Genomic DNA, 26,400 nt, shown 5'->3' with positions numbered 1-26,400 from the left:
ACACAGGAAAGGACAGAAATACTATTAGATAAAGTATCAGATGACTTGGGGTATGAGGAGTGGAATGGGGTAGCACTGCCTATCCCTCCTTTATTGCTCAGGTTATTATCACAACTGCTGGGGAATTGTCGAGACGGGGAGATAGGAGTGGCAACGATCCATCCGGGACTCGTTCATCACCACGCGCTGCAGCCCCCCGAATAGAAATTACATCTGCATCTGAATTAGTAACATTATTCGCCAATTTGGCTCAGAGTGAACATTGTTCCATTGAAGGTGGAATTAAATTAGAAAATGAGTGAGTCTTTAATTTTCAGATTATAAATCAGGGAATATAATTCACCTCCTTGTACCTTAAGGGCAATCACATTATCCTAAGCGACATTTTATCCTCAGCCCCGCCAAGTGATCTCATCATGATACACAGTCACACACCAATCATGCTTTCCGGGGAAGCAGGAAATACATCTTCTCCTCCAGAATTAGACATAAAATATGAGTGTGTTCTCCTGCATGAGAGCTTATTTTACATGATATTTGATGGTCCTTCTGAACTCATAAACACTATAGAGAATTACTTGGTTCAAGTGATATTGCTTTCTTTTGTACCATTCTATATACATCATTTTGTTGGCTGGACATCAGGTGAACACACAATAGCTTATGTGGCACAACAAGAGTTTTACAAATAGAAAACACCTAGAAACTACTCAGGTTATCCAAAGGTGTTGACTCTAAGGTTAATGATTTCAAACCACTCAAAAACACCATGTATTTTAGTTGTAGTATTCTTTCTTTTTTAACATGGCGCGACCCTTTAAAAGATCCAACCAAGAGAAAAAATACTTCCGCAATGGCAGCTTTATCCCTTTTCTAAACAATCCTGTAACATCACAATGAAAAAGCTGCTTGGTTGTAATAAAGAACTTACAGTTGAACATAACCTGGTCAAATTAGAAAGAATGGATCGACCTTTTACTGCCCGTCTTTCCTCGTCTGTGTCCCAAAACTCTCCCCCTGTTCATTTCATTCTGGCCAATGCCCAGACCTCATTAAAAATGAATGCACTCCTTAAACCCCAACACTAGGCCTTTTCCATTAGGGAGAGAGATATGAGGGTGATAAACATTATTTGTGATCGGATATGAATTGTGCGAGGATTGGCTGCAATATTGGAAGCCACATTGAAAAGTGATTGTGCCTGAATTCCCCCATGCAGTTTCATGCCATATCACAGCTCTTGTAATTTGATTCCTATTCATTTCGCCCATTGTTGTGCATTATATTGAAAGCCCTATCAAGCTGATCTAGACCAACCAATTTGGATTTTTGTTATTTTGTCCCACTTGGTTGATTTTAAGCTGATCAGGATATTTGCTTGGCACAGTCTTGGGCATTCTGAATGGCCTTATCTTACATTTAATTACCATACTGCCTTTGTTGAAGCAAAATTCATCTATTTTGGTGTGCAGCAGTTGGGTGTGTTTTCTGCCTGTGTGCATAAAAGAGAGGTGAAAAAGAGATGAGGAGTGTTTGGTTGTCTTCACTTTCTGTCTGTCAGCCTCTTTGATATACTGTACAGGTGTATTTTCATGGAAACAGTGCGTCGGTGGATCCCCCATAAAAGGCAATAAACCTAAGACAGGCGATTGGAGATTCACCCCTCAGCGCTCCACTGACAACCTCCCAGACATATACATTTAATATTCCATTGATTGATTGATTTTATGAGTCATGGTTAACATTATCATCAATACTGCCCTCAGGACCAAGACACCAGCTTAGTCTAGAAAGTACTCATCATATGTTGTACATTTCCAGGTGCCTGCTCAGTATGAAGAGATTTTTTTTTTTTCATACAGTACACATATGGCATACGTTTTTATGATATTAAATGATGAGAGAAGCTTGCGTGTTGGTGAACCAGAGTGTGTAAGGCATCGTATAGGCCTTAAGCGCGTATCCATAAAGGGACGCATTTCATACAGAATTGCAGTACAAATAGGTGCATGTATTCCAAGCACATTTTACAGTATCCTCCCTACTGCTGGTGGTTTGAGCTGTATTAGCCTGACTGTTTGACCCCAGCGTGGTAGTCAACGTGCCTATCTTACTTTCCTCCAGGTTCACTGACAGTCAGTGCAGGATGATAATGGCCGCCCTTGGACACTCTGCACCACAGGGCAGGGATGTGATGGGCTACAGCTCAGGCACATATTAATATTAATACGTATAAAAGCCGGCCGACTGGCACAGAGTCATCAGCTGTAGACACGCAGACAGACACAGGCATGCATAAGTGTGCATATATAGAGACACACATTCGCTCTGACTCACATCTGTATGCTTGCAGATACACACATATACACAAAAACAAGTAAAAGGCCCATTATGGATGAAACAGCGCAGCATTTGTGGATGGACCGTTTCCCAGGGTCAGTTTAAAACATTTGCCAGCAGGAAACCTACACAGAGTGCCGGTTGTTCACACCGTTTGGGGAAAACACACATTATGTAAATGATTCTTCTTTTGGAATGAAACACACACAGCTAGTAACAGCATGCTAATGGCTATCGTGTCAGCCAAAGCTAATGGTTGTTGTGTGTGTTTGCTCATGTGTGCGCCGTGCTACATGTGTTCTGTACATGTGAAAACATGATTTACTTGCTCACACACCCCTAATCTATGAATGAATGAATGACAAAAGTGCAGGTGGAGTACAGAGAGGTACAAAGAAAAGTGGAAAGCACGCGGCAATAAAAAAGTTTATCTTGTTTTACATATTTCGGTCAGTGAGAGTGAAGTTGAGCCTTCACAGGCAATAACACAGCTTTTATTCAGTAAGTAGGACACGACAAAGATACACAATGTCACCCCTGTCCTTCAACCAACAGAAAGCACTGTAAGTAATCAAATTCTATTTGCATACTTTTATATCGCCAGATAGTTTGTTATTAACTGCATCTAAAAACAGTCTGAAGTAATGGTGCATACTGGCAGTTCATTTAGCATAAATTGAAGGAAATATCCAATTTTAAAGTGTGGGGATCGTTTCTTTTCTATATTTGGGTAGAGGCCATGACGTTCAAACACAAGGGCAACAAGGAAATAAAACTGACATGATTTGGAAATTAAGTTAGTGAGGGGTGTCTGAGACACTGACATGTACAGTGAACTGAAAAGCAGATTTCAATGTCAGTAAGCAAATTGAGGAGCCACCTTCTTGTTTTCCTCTACATTTCAATAGGAGATGTAACCGCTGAAAAGGAAAATTAAATAGCAAATTGTGAAGCATTCTACAAGGTGTCTGTCAGGAATAAGTGTGCAGGGGCATATAATGTTCATCCTATGCTGCTGAACTGCACACTTGAACTTTATGAAAGCACTTTTCTAATCTGTGCTCAAACAAAAATGAATCACTGAAATATTTAGGCGTTGTTGGATTCACATAATGCCACAAAAGGATTGGCAAAAAAATAAATGCTCTCTAGAATAGAATTAGAAATTGATGCAATATTTCAAGAACACAGAGGCCTTTGAATTTGACCCCACCTGGATGTTCTTGTGTCCATTTGTGGCGTCTTAAGATCAACATGGGGTGTTAGGAGACAATGGACACTGTTCTGATCTTAATACCCTGCCTATAAGGAGGCACAATAAGGTCATATATGAGTGCAGCCCACCTAAGAGCACTTTTTATTGGGGGAAATTAAACCATGGCTCCCTGTGGCCTCCACTAGAATGCATTGAGATCCCTGATTACTCCAGAAGATCACAATGAGAAAGAAAATAGGAGGGAAGTTGAGATAAAAGCTCCATGTTGCGCAAATGAAGTAAAATAAAAAAATGTTATGGCTTTTTTTGCATCTGTACTGATATAATCAGACAAATAAATGGAGCAACAGATGTAAACTGTTGTTTTTAGTTTCACCTCTAGACTAAAGAAAACTCTGGTCCTCTCCAGAGCGGGGGGTTGGACTGGGACAGGTCATATTTCAACGTCAGCCTGACTTGCCCTAACAATGTGACAGCTGGTGACAAATAACCTGGCTCATGATTGAAATCTGACAAAATAACACTGTGTTTTATAATAGCGTCCCCAAGCAGAAATATGGCAGCCGCAAACTAAACAGTGCTTCATCACCTCCATGCCAGTCCCAGCGGTTCTCCATTAAGGGCCAGATCATTGTGTTTTGCCTCCCCCCGTCCCAGCTGACCGCCGAAGTGACAGCCCCGGCTTGCTGCCGTGACATTGAAAAATATTTGTACTGACAAGGCCACAAATCACATGCCGACAAGTTTTAAAACTCAATGTTCACTCAATGTGCATCTGCTATATTCTCGTTAAAAGTGTAATATGGTAGTCTCTCCCCTCAGCGTTCTTTTATTATTACGGTATTGACAGCGACTATAATAAAGTTGTGCTGTTTTGATGCCAGGGAGGGAAGCGCGGGAGATGGAGAGATTGAAGGAAAGGGTGTAAGGGGCTGAGAGATGAAGAGAATAGCTGAGATGGTTGAATGCTCACACGGCGGTGTAACAAAAGTGCTCCATTTTCATGACAGAACTTCATCTCACATGTTTAGTTTGATGGTCTATCTGTGGGTTTCTCAATAAGACCACATCACACCGCATGTCTAAACATAACTTTTGAAGCATCAAATGTAATATCTTGCCTAATATTCACATCTAAATCACTGTTTAACCCAATTTTCAACACCACTGCCTTTTACTCTGCATACTGCAGCTCGGTGGAGTATAATCAGTGTACCCTTTGCCTGCTCTAGACCACTATGCTCTACTATCCTAGTGCCATCGAGCCAGTGGTTACTCTAATATCCCCTTAGTTTGAAGCCTTGTCGACCATGTAGGCCCTAATGTGTGCCCAGTGCACACGAGTAAGTGTGCTTTAGGCTCATTGTTAACATAAGGCCAAATCTGTAATATAACACGGACAATTAAGTGCACAATTTTTGTATAAATGCAAAATCCCTCACTGTGAATTATTTAATTCCCTCTCTACAGTTCATTTAATAGAGCCCTTTTGGCGGGCGGTTTGAGTCACAGAAAACTAATTTGATTCTGCTCCTTGATTTAATTAGATTTTATGATGTATGGTATTGCTAATTCGGTGGCTCACCATGCGTTGTCGGCGCCTGTCCCTTGCGCTGGCGGTGAGCTGTCAGAGCCCCATTTTTAACAGTATTGAAAAATTCAAGCTTTATTATTGCCCCCTCACTCATTTTCTCCCATCAGAGGGAAAGTAATGAGGTTTTAGTCTCTCCTCTTTTACTCGTCTCCCTCTCCTCTTTCTTTTTTTTTTCTTCTTTCCTCTATCTTCATCTCTCCATAGCTCTTTTTTTTTTTTTCATACACTTTTTTTTCTTCCTTTCACCCTCTTTGAAAACAATAAGAGTGGATAAAGAGTTAGGGCGAGCACAGGGAAAGAACTGTAAGAGCAGGGAGGCAGAAAGTAGAAATGATGGCACGAACGAGTGCAATACAATAGGGGAACAGAGACTGAAATGAACAGAGAATGAAATGAACAAATAAGATAGCAGGACAGGGGAAAGATGATCGAGTAAAAGAGTCAGAGAAAAGAATAAATGTGTCAGGGAGAAGTGGAATGTGAACATAGCAGTGATAGTGAATATGAGAGATAAGTAGCAGTTAGAGAGGGAAAAGGAGAGTGAAAGAAGGGAGTTACCGAGGAAAATGGAGATCAAAGAAGCAAGAGGGAGAGAGAGTGGATGAAAGGGGGTGCAATGGAGATTGTGCTGTACGCTTACAGCGCTCCAGGCTTGCTGCTCCAGCATTAGCACACTGATTCATGAGTTAAGTTTCCCCAACTGCCCACGGCTATTAGCTTTCAGTTCCTTCGGCTGTCATTTAGACTCCAAAGAGTCTTTTGGTTAATGCACTGTTTTAATGAGAGTGCACCGCTCGCTAATATATTTGACTGTATGAAAGGTCACAACAGGAAGCTAAACAGATTGAAAGAGAGGGAGCACAATGGCGGCGCTGTCAAGAGGCAAGACAGGCTTTCCAGCAAACTGATTGGAGTAGAGGGGTGTTAGGGGTGGGCGGCGGGGTTCGCGTTAACCTGTGAAGCAGCCCACTATGGTGTCGTGTGTTCCACGCCTCGTACCCTCTTTGCCCAGCATCCAGCTGTGCATAATAGGCCTCGGAACTGATGGGTTACTGCTCCCTCTAATAGTTACGCCCCATCCATCACCGGCTTTAAGCAGAGAGAGAAAGAAAAGTTAGAGATGGAGAGAGACAAGCAATGGAGAGGGGCAGACACCAGGAGGAGGCACATGTTTCATTACCCATATAATCACCAGTCTGATTACCACACAAGCAATATAAGAGCATCTTACAGCAGCCTCAGGAAATTTATAGCTGTCTGACGATGAGATTCCCACCAACCCGTTAAATGTCCCTGCACTGCTGAGCTGATAGGAGAGCAATGGAACAGCCAGCAATGGTTCTAGGAATCTGCAAACTTTTATTGAGTCTTATTCCATATAAGAATTATTGCTGAGCATTTCTGTTTGAAAGCCTTTTTATTTCCCATTTCTGCCTTTCTGTTCTATTTCCACTCAAATCTAAACAGACGATATCTCTAACCTTGAGATACTTCACAATTTTAAAATCGCAGTTATTCCTAATATTCAAGTTTGAACAAGGGGGAGCAACAGCGCTATCAAACATTTTGACAACTCCGCATAAACAAACATGGCCTCCGCCCTTCTACCTTCTCACTCTTTGTCAACGCACGGCCACCGTTTTGTCACAGGACACCCGTAAGGGACTGTCTCCGAGCTGCAGAGCCGTGTCTAGGTTTGGGCCCCAAACCCGATAATCTAACAGTAATCCATTCAAAACTAATCAAACATTTACAAAGGTGCCATGATGTGGAGAGAGCTCTATTCATCAGCGTCCTCCATCACCAACATGCAGGCCGACCTCGTTACGCTCGCGGCGTCTCAATCTACCTATGCAAATGAGGCAGCCGCACGCGGGGTGAGTGGGGGACTGACAACCAGACTTGTGTATAGAAATTATAAACAAATACTCATCCATTATGGGTGGAGTCGCTTGCGCCGGGAAGTGCCTGGCAGTGAGGCGGCATACAAACTCTTCTTCTGTTTGACAATTATTCACGGAGCAGGAAGTGACAGTGCTGTCAAGGTGAATTAGCAGCATATGTCGAGCTTTTGTTATAAATCCTGGCCTACTGTAACCCTTATTTCCCCCCTCTACGATGTATGTACCCGGTTGATGATATATCAACACTGCGCAGAGATTTATAATTCAGCAAGGGTGATTCCACAGGGGGAGTTGTGGTGAGACCTGGGACAGGTCTTGTAGTGAGGGTTGAGGGGTTTTGGGGTTTTTGAAAAGTGGTCTCCTTTCCCTGTAATCCTCTCCCAGTGCCTACAGGGCCCCAGACCTTTCTCCCCCATTACCCAAACCATTTGTTTATTGTGCAGTAATTACAAAGCTTCAAGCCTAAAGGCAAACAGGCGGAGAGGCGCTGAAATGATGGAGACATTTATAGCAATATATCATAACAGCAGTGGAATCAAACAATGAATTTATGTCACAGGATATCAATATCAACCAACAGCAAAACAACCAGGTGGTTATTACTTCGCTGTGAGTCGGGGCTTGTTGGAAAAGGGAATATGCACTTGTTAAGGTAGACTATTATTGATTTGTAATGAAGTTCATTCCCTTTAAGAGCAAGAGTGTTAGCAGGGTAATATGTTGCATTTTATTTAGCAATTTCATGCATGTTTGCTTCACAAGGCTAAAAACCACAATCTGTTCTGAGACAAAAGAAAAAAAAGAGAGAAAATTTTCTCATTTTCAGCACTCCAGAAGCCATTTAATGCTCCCTGTGTTAGAGTGGCAATCCCTATTACTGCTGGATAAAGTGTACCCTTTTTTATTTGAAATGAAAATGTCAGTAATTTCTTTTGAGATTGATGACTCCTTACACGCAGGCCCAATAAATGAAAAATTGATGAGGCTCAGTTCTCTCTTTTAATATTTAAGGCAATATTAAAGTCTCTCTTACATCTCATGGAAATAGTTTTATTTAAAAGGAATAAGACCATTGGGCATTGTTTACTGAACACCTCATGCATGTTTTATAAACCCGGTGCCTCTTGGAGGAATTCAAAGGCCCTTGAAATCGTTACTGTTTTGCAGTAAGTATAAAACGACTTAAGAGGAAGTCGAATGGCATCAGCATTGTTGTGTAGCTGCTCCCTTGTTGTTGGATGTGGGCTGCTTTGATGAGGGTTGCAGTGGTGGATCGCGGTGCCAGAAAAAGGGAGGAGGGAGTCGCACAATAAATGGCTGAGATTTTATTTCTTCTATTGGGTCGTAATGTGTGCTCGGTGAGGAAATTGATGTTTAACGTGGCTGAGCGGACGAACGGGATGAATTGCCATTTAAAACAAAGACCCGTGGGTTGAAAGCCAGGGGGGAGGGAGAAGAGGGGAAGAAAGAAGTAGGACAAGGGGAGGAAGCTACTTGAATTGTTCCGATAGTTTAAAACAAGCCAGAGGCAAGGAGAGTCCCATGCAAAGGCAGAAAATGATACCCAGGTATTACCGGCTAAATTGTTTGGTTCAAATAGTTCCTCAAATGGGCTGAAAAAGGGAGCTCATATATGAAAATACACAATGGACCAAATCAAGCAAAGGAGTTCATACCTCAGAACAAAGCCTGACCCGTTATGACTTTCATGGCTTTTATGTACATTGAAAGTGAAATAATGCTGAATAAAGCTTTGGCGTCCTGTTAAATTACTGACCCCAAAATATTTTAAAGGTGGATGATGGGAACTTCAAGGGAACAAAACCCTGAAAGGATTATTTATGGCATGTTTATGATGCAACTCTATCGTTATGGTCATGTATTTGTTCCCCAGTGAAATATCTGACTGAGAATTAAGTCTAATTTGCAGAAGTCTACATTTTCAGCATCAAAATTGTCACAGACACATGCATGCAGCATGCCTCCATGTACACACACACACACACACACACACACACACACACAAACACACACATACTCAAACAGAAAACATCATATAGTGGAAAACCTCCTATACCAGCAGGACACAATCAGCAGCTCCAAGTTGAGGAGCCCATTACATTGTAGTGGTGGTTAACAGGGACATTCGAACTGAGAACCAAGATACTCCAGCTCCCATTTAGACAAATTAAATCAAGTCCCATAATGCTTTATGTATCTGTTGCCTGGGTTACACATCCTAGCACACCAGGCCCCTTGATGGAGGGCGGAATGAAGCCTTTTATATCAGATGCTTCGACAACAGGGGGTGACTACTACCTGCCAACTATTATCAAAGGCACTGGTTTCATAGCCCTGCCATATTTTTTGATTGATCTAAATTACACGTCAGTGAGTGCTGCAGTAACATGATCTATAAAGAGATAGCGACTACTTGTACATTATTAAACTCCCAGAGCGGCTGCTCTGCTTTTGGATTGCTGTAATTATCTGTGCTGGAGGCACAACAAGTGGCCCAAACACAGCTGTTAGCCTGCCTGCGCACCCGAATACTGGTTGGCATTAATTGTTTCTGAACAGAAGCTGCATTTGGCAGAGGTTAACTTTAAGAGGAGGGGTGGAAACATGCCTTTATGCCTGTATATAAAAAGGAAACGTACGTACATTTTTGTACTTTATGGTGTCATTTAAATATTTGTTTTAACTGTTTTTAAATGAAATCTCAGTCTTGTAGTTTTGGGAAAAGTATTTTTGGCAGCCTCAAATCCCCCAAACAGTTTTTTTTAGAGGAAGCCCTGGATCTGCAACTCAACTGATATTGCTCTTTCCATCTTCTCCCAATATCCCATGAACAGAGCTTAATCAGCCATTGGCGCTTTATATCTTTTAAAAGCAGAAATTCCAGTAAATCATCCTGGCTTTAACAGTAGCTGTCTGTGGCCTTCTGACATCCCATATATCCCATCCTCTAAGAGAGAGAGAGAGTCAGCCAGAGAGGATGGGATTCTGGGAGACCTGTGGGACCTCTGTGGGACTCTGGTGTGGGTCATGTGACCCATGGTGTCCGACACCGTGGCACCAGCCAGGGTTTGTGGCCAAGTGCTGGTGTTGTGGTGACAGAGACGGTAAACAGGACATATCGGTTTTACCGCAGCGCCTTTCTTTACCTCAGAACACATCTCTGTATTGGGAGCGGGTGCTGTACATTGCTTTGCAACTGCAGCTGAGACCAAGCATGACAAAGTTAAAACTTACTTCTAGGCCTACAGGTAATAACAGGTCTATCAAAAATCGTGGAAATTCCAATTACCTTCTTTAAGGTTGTTCTGCTACAGTTTTATATAAAAGCAGAACATGCATGTAAACAGATTCTTTATGAAAGGAAATCCATATACAAGCCTGTGTAATGTGTTTGTCTTGGTTTACATCATCACACGCCTTCAATGTCTTTTGCTCGCAACCCTTATTTCACATGGTTCACCTTTTACGAGGACTGCTTGGGAGTGGAACAGCAGATGCAGACATTGAATTTGAATTCATACAAGGCAGACATAATATCAGGCAATATAGAGACAGACAGAGAGGCTATTGAAATGCAAATAGACTGCTGGGGCCGCGGCAGCAGGGAAAAGAAATTGGCCAGGATGACAATGCAAGTAAACCACTCCAGTTTGTCAAGAAGGCCACGCTTTGTCACAAAACTGGGAATGGATTTCAGTACAAGTGCTGCTACAGCAGTAAAAAGAATAATATTCAAAAATAGGAGGAAAGGAGAAATAAAATAGTTGCCCACTGCAAAACTCTCATGTTAAGATTGAGAAATGCCTGTAAAGTTAGTGTTTTTCAGTTTATTGCTGTGTGTTTTCCAAGGGAGCCTCTTATGTGAGCTGGTTTATGGTGGACTATGAATGTGAGCGATGTTGGGGGTGAGAGTGAGAGGGATACAGCGTGCATGCATGTGCGCGCTGGTGCTGGTGTGCATGCACACTTTCTCCATGCTTCATTCTCCTCATGAGTGGCCTTTCAGTTCATGGTGTGTTTTGTTAGTCAGGTTGGCATGCTCCATCAGGAGGAGGGACACAGAACTGGGAGGCCTCACCGGACCCTCAGCCATAATAAATTACCTACAAGTGCTGCAGAACAATAACACAAAAAAGTGCGAGCCATCCATTTCGCCACCATTTACAAGAAATCAATATCAATACTTAATGCAATGCGGATGAAAAATGAGCAGAGATACAGGGGCATAATGCAAGCTCAAATGAAAGACCTCGGAGTGCTGCTTCCCAAGGGTTCGGGGGATGAGGAGGGAGGCAAGATGTGAAAAAAGCTGAAGTGTAAGAAAGATTGCATTTTACCTTTTGTTTTTGTCCCTCGTCTATTTTTGTAGTTTAAGTTTCATAATAATCTTTTCTCACCTAGGTTGTTTAATTGTTAATCAATGTGCAATTTTGTCTGGCCAACAATCCAGAACAGAACATGCACAAACATCTATTTAAAATATTCCATCTTTAGAAAAAAGAAAAGTACAAATTTGGTACGTTTTCGACTTACGTTCGCAGCAATGGAGGCGACTATCTAACGACTGTCGGTTAAGTAGATCAGTTGAATGCGCGGACATTTCCTTAAACGTCAGTGGAGATCTCTTTACCATGTCACAAATGAATCATCTGTTAGAGATAAACATGATCTATATTTGTCCTCGAGGCAAGCTGCATGATGTCATTTCAGCCTTGATGTCCCATTTCATTGTGTTGGTCGGTGAGGCATTACAGATCTTTGTATGCTGTGCAGAAAACTCTCGAGCCTTTTTGACTGAATGCTGATACTGAAATAAAGTGAGTAAGGTTAGGAAAAAAAAAATATAAACCATCAGATACATATTTATGGAGTTTTACATCAAGATCAGATTTTTTTTTTTTTTTTTTTTTTTTCTACTGAAGAAATATTAGAAGTTCCCGTTTTGCTTTTGATTTTCACATTAATACATGTTCTATTTTGCTTCCACTGAGCAGGAATTGTGTCTGTGCGGCTGTCACATGACTGAAGGGCTACTTTTTACTGCCAGGTGCATCATGCCTCAATTATACTTGTCATCTGCAGTGAAAGGTCTTTTTAAATGGTGCTTTTGTGTTGAAGTTCCACATGTCTTATGGCAAGGTGAAGTTTACTTTTCTGGGTCCCTCGATGGTTAGCTAGCAGTTTAGTCAAAGTTTATATCCTTTTGTCATTCTCCCCCGCAACTCTCCCCTCAGCAATACCTGATGGCGTATACAGTATTGAACAAATGGACCATAATTGTGTGAGTGAAATATGGTCCCACACATTTCTAAAATTACGTCTTTGCTCTTTGAGTGGTACCTTTTTATGGGGGCTGAAAAAGCTTGCATGATAAAAAGAAAAGGCAGATACAGATATGAAACTGTAAAATCCGAAACCTGTTGAGCTTAATTTAAATCCTTTTGCTGTTTGTTTCCATCTGCCGCCTGCCTCCCATGTGTGCTCATCTCAGCCCAGGCGTCTGTCACCAGTAGATGGCACTGCAGCCAAATTGTCAGGCTACACGTTCACCAATTTCACCTGCCAGCTGTGGCTGCCAAAGAAAAAAGTGCAAATGTATTTGTTTCACCCTGGCTCTGAGGGCTTTTTCAGCTGTTGTGTTCAGAGGCCAGATGCAGTGTGTGTGACACAGAGAGAGAATATCAATAACCAATATGCTCACAGGCCAGTGGCCAGCAGTTTCAAATCCTTTAAGCACACAGCGGCGATTCCCCTTTTAAAATCTGTCCCTATTCAAATTACACTCTTGTTGCCCTGAAAACAAATGATCAAGGCTCTGGTAATAAGCAACCAAAAACGTTGCAGTTTTGTTGTTTCTCTATCTTTATACTCCAGTTGCTCACATTACAGGCCATCAAAAGCAGTGCGTATATGCTTAACTATTACGTCTGCCTACCTTTGACTTATCAAAAGGCGAATAACATCAATTAGTCTTTGGAGGATAGAGTATTTTTGTATTGTTAAAGGCCTGGTGTCGAGTTCTGAAGGGAGCCATTGTCCCTTCTTGAGCTCAAGTCCTTTAGAGTGCCTAAGTGTTTATTGAACTCAATAGAAAGCGCCGGGACAAAGGGACCTGATATTCCTTACTCACTTGCTGCATAGTTTGTATCATAATTTCACTATAAGCTGTTGCGATCAGCACATTGTGAGGAATTTTGGCAGCTATTCAGTGTGGCTCTTTGTACCCTAGTTTGCCCGGTTGTATTGTGGGTTTCACCTGGGTACTCATAAAGGCCAATAATAACCAAACAATGGTACTGACTTTGAGGGTATTTGGGATTTCATGTGTAGAATTAGATGGTTATCTGGTGCGGTTGTAACAAGATTGACAGAGTGGGGAAGCACTGAAAGGATTGTGGTTTGACATGACATGTGAAGGCTGTCTATTGTTGTAGTGAAGCTGCAGGCTAAGAAGAGGAGAGTGCTGGGATTTCTTAAAAATGTTAGGACAAAACTATTTTTCAAAATATTATTATTTGTAGTTGGAATATTGATGGAATTCATGCTTGGTGTAATATAATGCCATTAAAGGACTCCAAATAGCAAATAGACAAAGCAAGTCCAATATAATATGTACAATCGAATAATGACCAAGTAATACTGTAATTCAAAATAGAATAGAAAGAAGGAAAATTATTTTCTTTTGCAGTCCACAAATCTTCGATTGTGTGCCTGTATTGTTGGGATTTTGATTGGGAATACTGCTGGAATCAAACCTGGCTATGCATTACACTCCCAGACAGATAAGTAAGTGATATTGCAGAGAAGAGTGTGACAAAGTTCACTCTGTTGTCCCCCCCTTGCCTCGGGCAGGATGAGCTCATGGCTGTGCAGTATATGGAATCAAAGAAAAGTGTTGTGATGAACTAAGGGTGGACCTTGGTGTCACAGTGTCAGTGCTAACATCACACACACACACACACACACACACACACACACACACACACACACACACACACACACACACACACACACAGAGCCGTCACCCACCATTGTTTTTCTGAATGGCTGTATCACTGTAAAAGGTCATGGAAAACACCCCTCTCTGCAGACAGGCCATCAGCCCTCTGCAATAACTGGTTGTTGTTTTTAGATTTGAAATATCTCTTAGTCACTTACATTTTGGGAAAAATGTGAGTATTTATTTTCTTGCCGAGAGATATGGGAAGATCGATACTATTTTTTTTAATGTTAAATATAAAACTTCAGCCATGATAAGATTAGCTTATTGCAGTATAAACACTGAAATCTGAGAGGAACAGCTAGCCTCATAAGGCTAACAAAGAAATCCACGTACTGCTCTAAGACTCACTAATTAACATATTGTATTATAAGCTGCAGTTCAAGTAAGTGATTTACAGCATTTTCCAGAATGGCGAAATATTCCTTTAAGTAACAGACTGAAGTGGTTTGATGATGTCCTCATCTTTTATCATTATTTTATATCTTTGGTTGGTTTTTTTTGCCTCTTTGTACTGAAACTGTGTTTCAAAGTACCTGATTTGTTTTTATTGCAATTTGATATGAAGTGTTAAGGTTCAGCATGTTTGCTCATTTTGAAGTAGTTGGTGCAGCCTATTGCAACTTAATTGCAAAAATGTAGCTTCACGTTGAGTGATATTAATTCCTCTGCATGGTGTTCAAACTCGGGGGTCATCAAACCAAAAATTCAATGACAACACCCACTCAGCTATTTCATATACTGCCCCTTTCCATTAGTATCCTAAATTCTGAAGCTTCCCTCCTGTGTCACCTGTCCTGATCTGCTCCTTCGATCCGTCCAACTCTCCTTTGCCTCCTCATCCTCCTCCTCTTCCTCCTCCTCCTCCCCCCACACTCTCTCTAGTGATGATTTTTTAGATCACTTCCATTAACACTGGCATGCTGAGCTCTAATTACTCACTCACTCAGCGTTCTGGGCTGCCCGCCGCTCGTTTGGGTAAGCAATGTGGCCCGTTAACAAGATGCTTGTTAACTGAATGCACTTAATTATATAAGAAGATAATTACATGTAAATGTTGCATCTAAAAGCAGCCATCCAGCCCCGCTTGCTGATTTAATAGGTGCATGTTTAGGATCCCTGTTTTGTTTATTTTAGAGTGAGGTGATTAATTGCTTGCTCTGATGAATCTGCTGGATATTGTCTCCATGGTGGCACAGGCCCAATCGCACAGGGTTTATGAAAATATGTTTATATTTCTGACTATGGCGCTGTTATGTCATGTTTACATCACAGATAGTACTGAACTTAGCCACTGATTCAAGTATATTACTCTGAGAGGCTGACGTGCACGTTATAGTTTAACCAAGAATAAGGGAAAAAGTCACTTAAAATTCTTAGCAAACACACGAGGCAGCAGCAACATAATCGTGGACTAAAATGGAACAATTGCTAACAACATGATCTGCTCAGCTCAACCCTCATACCTTTTCTTCTAGATGTACAAAAAAGAAAAAAAAACTACCATGACAATGACTCGTTTATCAATATTCTATTGTTCAGAGTAAATGATGCGGCTCTAAGCTGAATTTCATTCAAGCTCCTGTCAAATGAAGGATTATTTAGTGTGTTTTAAGAAGGTGGAGTGCAGAGTGGAAATAGGGGTCAGAGTTGGAGGGTTCCCTGGGGAGGTCCTGAGGGTCTCGAGGACATCAGTCGTCCATTACGAGCTAATCAGGAGGGGGGAGTGTGTGCGGCTGTGTGTGTGTGTGTGTGTGTGTCAGTGTGTGTATTAAGAAGGGGAAAGGAAAGGATGGAGAGAAGGAGAGGCACCACGTGTTGTGTGTGTAATGTGTGTGTAATGTGTGTGTGTGTGTGTGTGTGTGTGTGTGTGTGTGTGTGTGTGTGTGTGTGTGTGTGTGTGTGTGTGTGTGTGTGTGTGTGTGTGTATTGGGGGGACCATGAGGCCTTGCATGTGTCTCTTAATCTCTCAAAGCAGCAGAAGGCAGGATCCCCCAGGATGTTATCCATGGTGGCTCTCTGTGCCCTCATGAACATGGGACAGACACCTCAAGCCTCCAGATGCTTGCAGTTCGATACAGGCCCCAAGACTGACATCCAGCCGTACTCTCAAAGGGCTCTTTGCACAACCCAGGGGAACTGCTGTGTTAAGAACATGATATAGTATTTACAAAAAAATATTTGTAAATGGAGGCCGTTGGGCTGTCTGTAATGGGCCTGTCCATGCTGCTGTTTCCCACCCTGCCATCTTTGGGAGGAGGGATAAATGTCAGGAGATGTGTGCCACCGACACTTGGCCCAGGACTGCCTCTGTCTCATCCAACATGTCCACTCTGTGACTTCAAATCAGCCAGCTAGAAAAAAGCTAACGGCTCCTTCACTTTCCGCCACAGAAATTAACTTTGATGACTGAAAGTGCATCAAAAACATTAAGTCATATTTATTTTCACACAGCTTGTTGGAGCGATGCTGCAGCGGATGTGAGACTGAAAATTCCAGTAAGAACACAATGTGTTTTTCTTTTCTTTTTTTATGAACAGGCACTTTCAGATAATAAATTGATGTTTCGATTAGATGGGCTTTATTTGTGACCACTCAGGAAACAAATCCACCACAAGAAACAAAATATTGCAAGAGAAAACTCAACAGAAAACCTCCATTGATTTTTTTTTTTTTTTATAGATGAGAGGAAAAAAAAAATCCCATAGCTATGATGCTCTAAAAGCATTAATAGAGCTGCGCATGATAAACTGATATGCCCTATTTGTGTTAGTGTTACAGTGGAAAGTTTAAAATGTCATAGCTGGTAAACCCGGAAATCTTCCAGGTTCAATTGATTATTGTTTTGTAATATTCAGAGTTGCTGCTTCAGAAATAAAAATGGATTGAGTCCAATTCAGATAAGTTTAGGGACAGAAATGCTACTTTTACTCAACAAGTAACAGCAGACTATCTAGTTGTGATGCCATTTTTAAGATTACTTGAAAAGATAACGCAGTTTATTCCCGAGAACACTTAATTACACTGCTTGTTTGCAGTGTTCATTTGGAGGATACATGGATTGGTAGCCTGTAAGTAGAGGCTGCTCAGGGAGGATTGGGTGTATCAGAGACACCTGATCCATCCCCAGGCGCACTTTTACAGCCTCTGAAATGAGACGCATCTTTGATTTGCTTGCCCTGTAAACAGACAGAGACATGAAGGAGCTCTGGTCTCAGCCTCGCTCCGAGCTGCCAAAGATTCACTGCCTGAAAAATGGACACAGTCACCCTCCAGACTCTGACACATTTTTTTACACTATGCTGCCGTATTAGATGGCTATGGAAATGGTGGTTTTGCCAGTGTTGTTGTAATCGGAAACTTTCTTAACACACTCATTGTTATGGAGGAAATATATTCATAACCGATTGTTGGGATCATGATTAACAACATACCAGCGATGGTCAGATGTTCTCCACTAGTTTCTCTGCTATGTTGACAACCCTGTTCTTTTTTTTACCTCATAGCTTTTGAAAACACACACACTTACGCACACACAGACACCACAGATTCTTGTTGTTTGGGTTCCCTCACACCCTGGGGCCTCCTCTTGGCCTGTCAACATGAGGTCCATGAACCGGCTGACAGCCTATTGCTGCCGGGCCACCAGTGGAAGCGTGATTAGATTGTACAACATATTCAGGGGAAAGATAAAACCACTATGGGATTTTAGTTAGCTTTAGATAGGGCGATAGTGAAGTGTCAATGGTATGTTGTAATCTGGAAAGGTTACAGATTTGTTGTCTGAGCGGAGGATCTAATAACTTTTACCGTTGGTGCCTTGAGCAGACCGAACAGGTTCTGCGGTGTGAATGAGATGTCATGTACAATAAAACTATGTCAGGGCTGCTTAGTGGTTATGGTGCATTAACATCTCCCCACAAATGTAAGAAAATACATAACCCCACAGTGAGGTCAATTAGTATTTGGCATCTGCATTGATTACTACATTATGTTATTACATAAATTGTATGTTAAATTTATTATTTACCACTAATGTAATGTAACCCCAACGATAATAAATAGCAACGTATAAGTAGAGTTTAAAAGAGATTAATATGGCCGTTAATTAATAACATAGAAGTTGGCTAGCTGCAGTTAATTAATATTAATTAACATAATTAATATTAATTAATGAATTAACTATATTTAAGGATACCTCTTTTGTAAAATATAGAAGCTACACTGTTCAGAGCGGTACTGAAATATATGAATATTAATTCTACTCTAGTTGCAGATAAAAGACATGACTGTGAGTAACTGTGAAACAAAATTTGAACTGTACAGTGTTACTCTTCTGGAATTATAACATTTATGTTAAAAATAATTACAAAAAGAGTTTTACAACTAAATTAGCAGTAATCTGAATGACGACCAAACACACCAAAAGCATAAATGTTGACTGCTGAAAAGGGAATGTTCATCATCATATAATTGTACTGTTCATAGTCAAATGTGTCTGTTTAAATGCGTGTGTGTGTGTGTGTGTGTGTGTGTGTGTGTGTGTGTGTGTGTGTGTGTGTGCGCGTGTGCATATGCGTGTGCGTATCTGCTGACATTTGTGCATGTTGCGGTCTAAACAGACTGCTTACCATATTAATGCCATCGAGACAGATGAATCATGACTTAATTGGCTGTAATGAGCTGTGTTGTTTTTAATAAACTATTCCTGGCAAAGTGAACAAGTGGAGTGGTGGGAGGTGCGGGACAAAGAAGTCCGAGATGAAAATATCCTGTTGATGTTTGTATTCATAAACACTGTGTGAATTTTCCTCATGAAGAAGGGAAACTATGTGCTTTTCTGTTTGAATTTGTCCAATAAGCTTTTATATCTTTAATATGAAGTGGGACCGTAATGTCAGTTCTGCATGGTGGTTTTGGTCTGCTGTGACCTTTCCTGTTGTCCCTGCTGCTGTGGGCTGAGAGTCAGAGGAGCATTGATGAGTCAGGAAGGAGGATGGAGGGATGGTGAGTGTTGCTCCTCCTTCCAGACTGTCTGCCTCCACTCTGTGAACATGAAGCGGTGCGGTTGGCTAATGTGGCTGGGGAGAGAGCGGCACAGCTAAGATGTCATGTCTGTCTGTTGGCTAACAATTAAATGTGGCACCTCAAGCAGATCAATTTGACTTTGAGGCTTCAAGTTTTAACTCCTCACTCATCTCTCACTCGTTTTTTTTCTCCCCCTGATTCTCTCTGGCTCACTTCTTCTCTCCTCCATTTCCTGTTCTCCCTTTTGGAACATTAACACCTCTAATCTGCTCTAATGCCCACCATACTAAACCACCTTTCTCCCTTTAGATTTTCTCTTGTTTTCCCACTTTATTTGATATGTTATCTCTGCATTTTAAAATAATCTGCTGAAAAGTCAGAAATTAACAGTATATAGCAGATTCAGAATAGAAACACAACTAATAAAGCACAAAACGGCACACGCGCCAGACAGACTCCTACTCCTGGATGGAGACGAGCGATGCTGCGGGGAAACACAACACCAGCACAAACCAGCACTTGAAATATCAACGCTCCAGCCTTCTAATTAAAGCCAAGACTAATGGGCCCTAATTGCATCGCTAAAATGTACCAGTTCTCTCTTCTCTCTAGTGTAACTTGACTACACTTCTCCCCATATGGATTAATGGGGACCAGCGCTGCAAACTAAAAAGCAGTTAATTTATCGGAAGATCTGTTAGGGAGGATGAAAAGAGGGGAAGGAGGAGGAAAAACAGCAGAGGAAGAGGATGTGTGTGTGTGTGTGTGTGGGGAGAGGGGGGGGGGGGGCCAAGAAAGAGAAGGACATTATCAGGCTTATGTTATTGCAGATGCATTTCATATCTGTCTCCTGAGGTTTGTGTATAGATTAAGCTTGTTAATTCTACTTACTAGTGACATTCTTCACATTGGCCAGGACCAAAACCAGTTTATACTGTTGTAAAGAAAAACAGGCTCTCAGGATAGCAGTTATATTAACTACTTGGGCTCGTAATTATATAACAAAGGGGTGGTTACATAGTGGAGAGAAAGGGGAAAGGGGGGAAATGGGGAAATTATTTAAGCTTGCTGATGGTCGCTTTTGTAAATATGATGCTTTCCAAATGTTTCTGTCCCTTTGTGTGGTTTCTTTTGTTTATCAAAGTAAAAACAAGAAAGCCAGACCCATTTTCTGTGTTGAACGAGACAAAAATATACTCAATAAGAGTAAAATATACGTGTTTAAATTACTCTTCCCCCCTGGTGGAAAACCATTAAACTCCGTACATGAATCTTTTTTCTTTTTTTTTTTCTCACTGTCTCTACCACCCTGATCTTTCTTTGTTGTTGGTTTACTCCTCATAATAGCTTTTTTTTTTTTTTTTTTTTTTTTTTATCAAATCTTGCTATTAATCCATTAGAGGGTGATATTCGTTTGGGGTAATTTCAGGCACAGGAGGCATAAGCAAGAAGCTTCTGCACTGCATTTAAACTAATGTGCCTTCAATTCTGATGTAATACCCATTACAATACAGTACACTGGATGGTGTATTGAGAAATGTGTTTTTAATATTGGCCTCGTTAACGTGCCAGTTGACTGAATGAGAAGAAAAAAAAAAGAAAGAAAAGGAGTGGTGAAAGCACTCTGCACGTATCCTCCACATTCAGACGTCGTTAGTTTTGTCCAAACGGAGATAAATAAATCGAAATCGAGAGTGGTCTTTTGATTTTAGTAAGTAATTTGCTTGCAGTTGTGCAAGATCTGCACTTTGAAAAGCTTCATTGAGTCTTTCTGCAGTGGAAGCTTGTGCAATGTGAATTCTTTGGGATTGCAGATTTGGGTGTTTCCAACAAGTCTTCCAAATTAAAAAGCAAAATAAGTTTGTAAGCGTCCTCAAGAGCAATTTATGACATCATTTTCTGATCAAATGTTCCTATTCTGTCATCTAGTTTGTAATCTTATCCAGCTGTTGTTGAGTTTTGGTTTAGATACTACTTCCTCCAGGTTAGTGGACTTTGGCATCATAAAAAAAAATAACTGTTGGTTACAGAACTGCATGCTCACATGAAAAAAAAACATGTCTCACTGTTTGGAGGAAATGGAAAGTGAACACTCGTTTAAACGTCCAACTGTTTAATTACTCATACTGTCAACCTCCTGATTCTGCAGAATTTGTGGCTCTACAACAACTTCCCACTACTTCCTCCTCTGCTTTTGATGAACAAGAGTGACAATTGTCACTTGAACGTAAACATGGTTGTTGGAGGGGTTCTTTTCTGAAACTACTCATGGAGTCATTTTTCTTGGAAGGTCAAGCTCCTTTGGTAAAAAGTAGTAAGTGTGGTTTTACAGTGAACGTGCTCACAAATAAATGCACACTGCGGTAGAAACATACCAATAAAACAGAAAGTGGCTGTGTGATGCTCATTTGCATACATGTAACAGTGATTTGGTTATCCAAATGTGTCCTGCAGGAAGGATTTGAGAGGAACATTTTCGGAAAGTAATACAAGCTACAGTGCTTATTATACAGTCAAAGCATTTGCACATTTACAACAGTGAATTGATTTTTGACATGTTAGCTGCTTTGTAACAGTTACTGTGAGTGTGTGTTTATTTTGGTCGGTATGAGAAGCTGGTTTGTATTAGCTATGGCCATGCAAACAATTTTTTACAGTTAAAGTAAATGGCTCATGCATTAAAGGAAAGTGAAAACATTTTGAACTTTTATTCATGCTGTTGGCTGGTGTGTAGGAATTCAAATAAAGACTCAAACTACAGAAAAAACAACTGCTGTAACTATGACCTTAACTTAAGTTACAAATTACAATTAAGTTCAATTATTTCTAGTCAAATAAGTATCAAGTATCAGTATCAGGATCTGGGACTACACCTGCCCAGAAACTTGACTGCACCACAGGCCTGTCAATCAAACTCAACACGCCCCCAAACATACCTCTCTTTGAGGCCAAATATCTAATTAATTATGAAATTATTTTCAGAAAGACCACCAGAATAATGATCAGGAGTGAATTTTGCTAATGACACCATAATGATTTGTGGAAAAAATGTATTGACTTTGCATTTCATAGAGAGAAGTTGAATGGGAGTCTATGGAGCCAGACGCATTTTTGAGCCAACCCTTAGTGGTCCTCAGTGGTCTTGCACTTTAAACCACTTCTGCATTGGCTTGTCTATTCAGACCGAGAGGCTACGTCCATTTCTATATACAGTTGATTCACAAATCTATTAATATACAAATATAGTACCTGCCTCAATCTCCACTTGCCCCTCTGCCTCTGCTGCTTGTCTGCAACTCAATGAATTGGAAAGCCCCACCCAGAGTTGATAGGATTGGTTCCTTACGTATGTGACGGATGAAACCCTGACTCTCTGAATCTGTGTTTTTGAGACTATCAGACTCTCACTGCATTTTAAGTGGAAATAATTAGCCATTGCATTGACTGCTTATTTCCCTCATGATATGTCTTTTAGCATGTAATAAAACCACCACATGGACATGTTAACTACGTTAAAAAGGTCCCCCTTAAGGAACCCCTTTTATCGACAGAGCTCTTCAAGGTATACCTTCCTGGTTGTTGTCCAATTCACTGAGCTTCAGCAAGTTCCTCAAATCAATCGACACATTCAGGTATATTACCATGAAAAGCTTATTTAATTTTGACAAAAATAAAATTAAGCCTTAAGTTCACTGTGACACCTGTCTGACTGTCCTTTCAAGTCAAGCTGACACAAGTACCTACCTGCTGCCGTGTGAAAAGCTGTCGTCTGGAAGCAAGCAGATGATAGACAGAGATGGTTATCTGAAAGAGAGAAAAGAGCAAATTACTTTAAAGTCATTCTGCAGAAAATGTACATTTAGAACATTATATTTTATATTCAAAATAAAGCTCCAAACAAAGAAGGCTGTGTCATATGTTGAACACTTTATTGTTTTCATTAAGAATCAAGACCAGAACATGTGGCCAACATTACTGTACATTTTTGACACTGGCACAAGCCTTGTCAAAACTTTCCCAATTTCTGATGTGAAAACAAATTAGCTACTTAAAACCTTGTATATTCTGCAAAAAAAAATGAAAGGAAATGATGTTAAATAATTGCCAAAGATGCAACTTAAAGTAGGGTACAACAAAGAAAGATACTAGTATTTATACTGTACTATATCACCAACATTGCAATCAGTAGCAGCAAAATATATATTTTTTTAATTTCTTGGCAATGCTGCCACATGCTAATTGTAATTCACAGTGAAATCCTTGTATGAAGGGACTTCAGTGTATCTCCAGCTGTGATTCTAATCAATTGACAGTTTGACTCTGCCCTTCTGCCTAACCAAACCTTTTATCTTTAATTGTGCTCGCATTGGACTTCCAATCAGACCGATTTTGCCTTTAGCAATAGCTCAATCTGGCTAATTGGTTTCCGCGTTTTTTTTTAAATTGTAAGGTATTGATTATGCAAGGTCATCTCTGGTCCGCAAATAAGAGAGTCTGCTTTGCTTTTGTTTGGAAACTTGTATGGCTCTCAGCCTTTCAGACTTGGAGAGGGAAACAGTCGTTCTGGTCATTAGCCCACAGACCAGCTGGGTTGTGAATTGCAGTCACACACAAACACAGCAACATAAGCACACGTCGAAGGGAGCGAGGGACACAAACTTTTAAACACACATGACACTATTGCTGTTTGTGCTTGGAGCAATCATCTCCTGTTTTTCTAATTAAACAGTCCAGCACGATGTATAACCGGGATGAGAAGAGCTGCACTTTTAACTTTCATTTATTTCTGGCCTGTGGATGTTATAGGGAGACCAATAGCAAATAAAGGGAGAATCAATGGGGCGTCATTAAAAGCAGCAGGCAGTCTTTTGCCTGGACACGGCTTAATTACAGTTTCACTGACGTTTGCTTTAATTGGGGGAAATAAAGGGAGTGAAGTGGAGTGAATGGAGGGTATTAGCATATCTATCACTAGGAGAGGCCACAAGGGCCTGTCCAACCTGCGGCTGTACACCTCACCTCTAACCCTTCAGATCCACACATGCAGAGGCACACAACATTTTTTTTTTCCAGCGTGTATTTTTTGTCTTCTTCTCATGACAATAAACATGTGACATTTACTTCTGGCACATGGACTTATTGGAATGAGGTAGAGTTTCAGGAAACACATTTGAAAGTTATTTACAGGCAACTCGTACTTTCAGATAAAATTGCGCAATCGCATCACATACTGTACGGAGGGGGGATTTTGCTGTAAAAATGCATTCATCATTAAAGGGCTGAAGCTGGAAAAGTTTTTAAAGTTGCAGAATGAAAAAGTGAATCTAAGTTTGACAAACTCATTGTTAACCCATATCAGATTAGCACATACCATTTCATTTGTTGTGAGACTTTACGTCTCAAAAGACTTTTTGAGACCAAAATGATCTATTCACTGTTCACTGTTAATGTGATTCATATGAATTTTCAATTTGTTCTGCTCAAGTTTTTTCCTCTCTTTAGCAGGTGAACTAGATTTAAAAGCACACAACTTTGATGCGTTTCCCACTTAAGAAAAAGTCCGTGCAGTACTTGACGAGAGTCATACCAACTTTGATGACTTGTGGATTATTTGTTGATGCCACCAACTACAGTATGAGACAATGAAAACATGATTTCACCAAAATATGTACTTAATAGAATTCACCAGGATCTCATCTGTGTGTGGATGTGATCACTCTCTATTCTAGCTCTATGTCCCTGACAATGACTGATAGCCAGCCGGGATCAAACCATCCTCAGCGGTGCTTTTGTGACAGGTGAGCGGAGACAGTTTGAGTCCCATTCTCTCCCCCCAGCAGTTAATAACAATTTGAAAAAGGGTTCAGGGTTAATAACACAATCATTACCTGCATGAGGATGGGAGACAGCTGTAAGCATGTATGCAGATGGACGGCCGTCATTAGTCCTTGTCAAACAAGCTGAATAAGCGTGATCTAAGAGAGCACTTCAGTTTTTAGCCATGAATGAATAACAGCTGAGATGGGTCCAGCATTTTGCTTGTTTTGAGATCATTTCGATCACACAGGGGTGTTGTTTTTGTTCTACGCTCCACAAAGTCAAACCAGGACCTGCTTACATGTTGCGTTTCATTCATCAGTAAAATTTTAGGTTCAGTAAAAACAGTACATGTTTTGTTGCCTCGTGTAACAATAGATGTGACCGAGTGAGCACATCGTAAGGTCCTTTATTATTGAAAAGATTGATGTGTAATTTGTAGTGTTCCCATCTGTCCTGGTTACGCAAAATTATGGCTAAACCAGTTAGTAAACACTTTGCCCCATTGTCTGTTGTTTTGATAATCACCCATAATAGCATCCAGCATCAGTATGGTCTTTAAACCTGATTTAGGAGTTAATGGAATAAGAGGGAGAGGCAGTCAGTATATGCACTGGGCCTAATGTCATTAGAAATGTTTGCGGAGGCTAAATTAAATCAGTCGTAAATTGTGCTCTCAAGTAAGCCAGAAAAACCCTGCCTCGTCGAGGAGAGGAGGGGGCGGTGGGGATTCATATTTTAACCTTGCGTAGAAAATGCACTTAAACAGATTAAAATAAAATAGGGACCGTGTGGATGGATGGGAATGGTAATTGCTGGTGCTTTAATGGTTTCCTGTTAGCCAAGTCGAGCTGAAGGCAGAGCTATTTTAAAGTTGGGAAAACGGCTATCGAGGTCGTAACTTTGCAAATCTGGTGATTAAGCCAAAGGGTGCATGTCACCAAACAGCACGTTACACATCTAATGGGGCTTTTGCTGAAAACAGATGTTTGTCGAGGGGTTTCAGTGCTCTACATGTTAAGTCGCGTTGCAGAGCAGGTGTGGGTTGGAGTGGATGGCTTTTGACCAAACAATGCAGTAGAATGTGGACTGGGAGTGATATAGCCAGCCAACATGTAGAAATCAGAGTGTGTGTGTTTGTGTGTTTGAATGCACATAAAGCCCACCCATGTGTGTGTGTGCCTCATTCATTTCCCTTAATGCTGTCAGTGCAGGCATACTGTTTGTCTGGTTGCATCAGGTAGCTCATCACACAATGCAGCCCAGACGGTAATGATAGCCATAAATACTCTGGGAATTCCCAAACGTGGATTAAATTAAGACAGTGTCTTTCCCAAAATCTGACAAAAGGCAGGAAAATACACACAGTCTCCATATCATGCACTATAATACAGTTATATATCATACATGATGACATTATAATGATAACGCACTGTAGATAAATAATGCACATTTCTGGTCACTGCTGTGTGACGCTCCT

This window comes from Embiotoca jacksoni, unplaced genomic scaffold (genome assembly GCF_022577435.1).
Source record: "Embiotoca jacksoni isolate LCO1_2020_lvr unplaced genomic scaffold, fEmbJac1.0.p SCAF_12, whole genome shotgun sequence".
Taxonomy (NCBI): Eukaryota; Metazoa; Chordata; class Actinopteri; family Embiotocidae; genus Embiotoca; species Embiotoca jacksoni.
Note: the sequence above shows the minus strand (reverse complement) of the source record.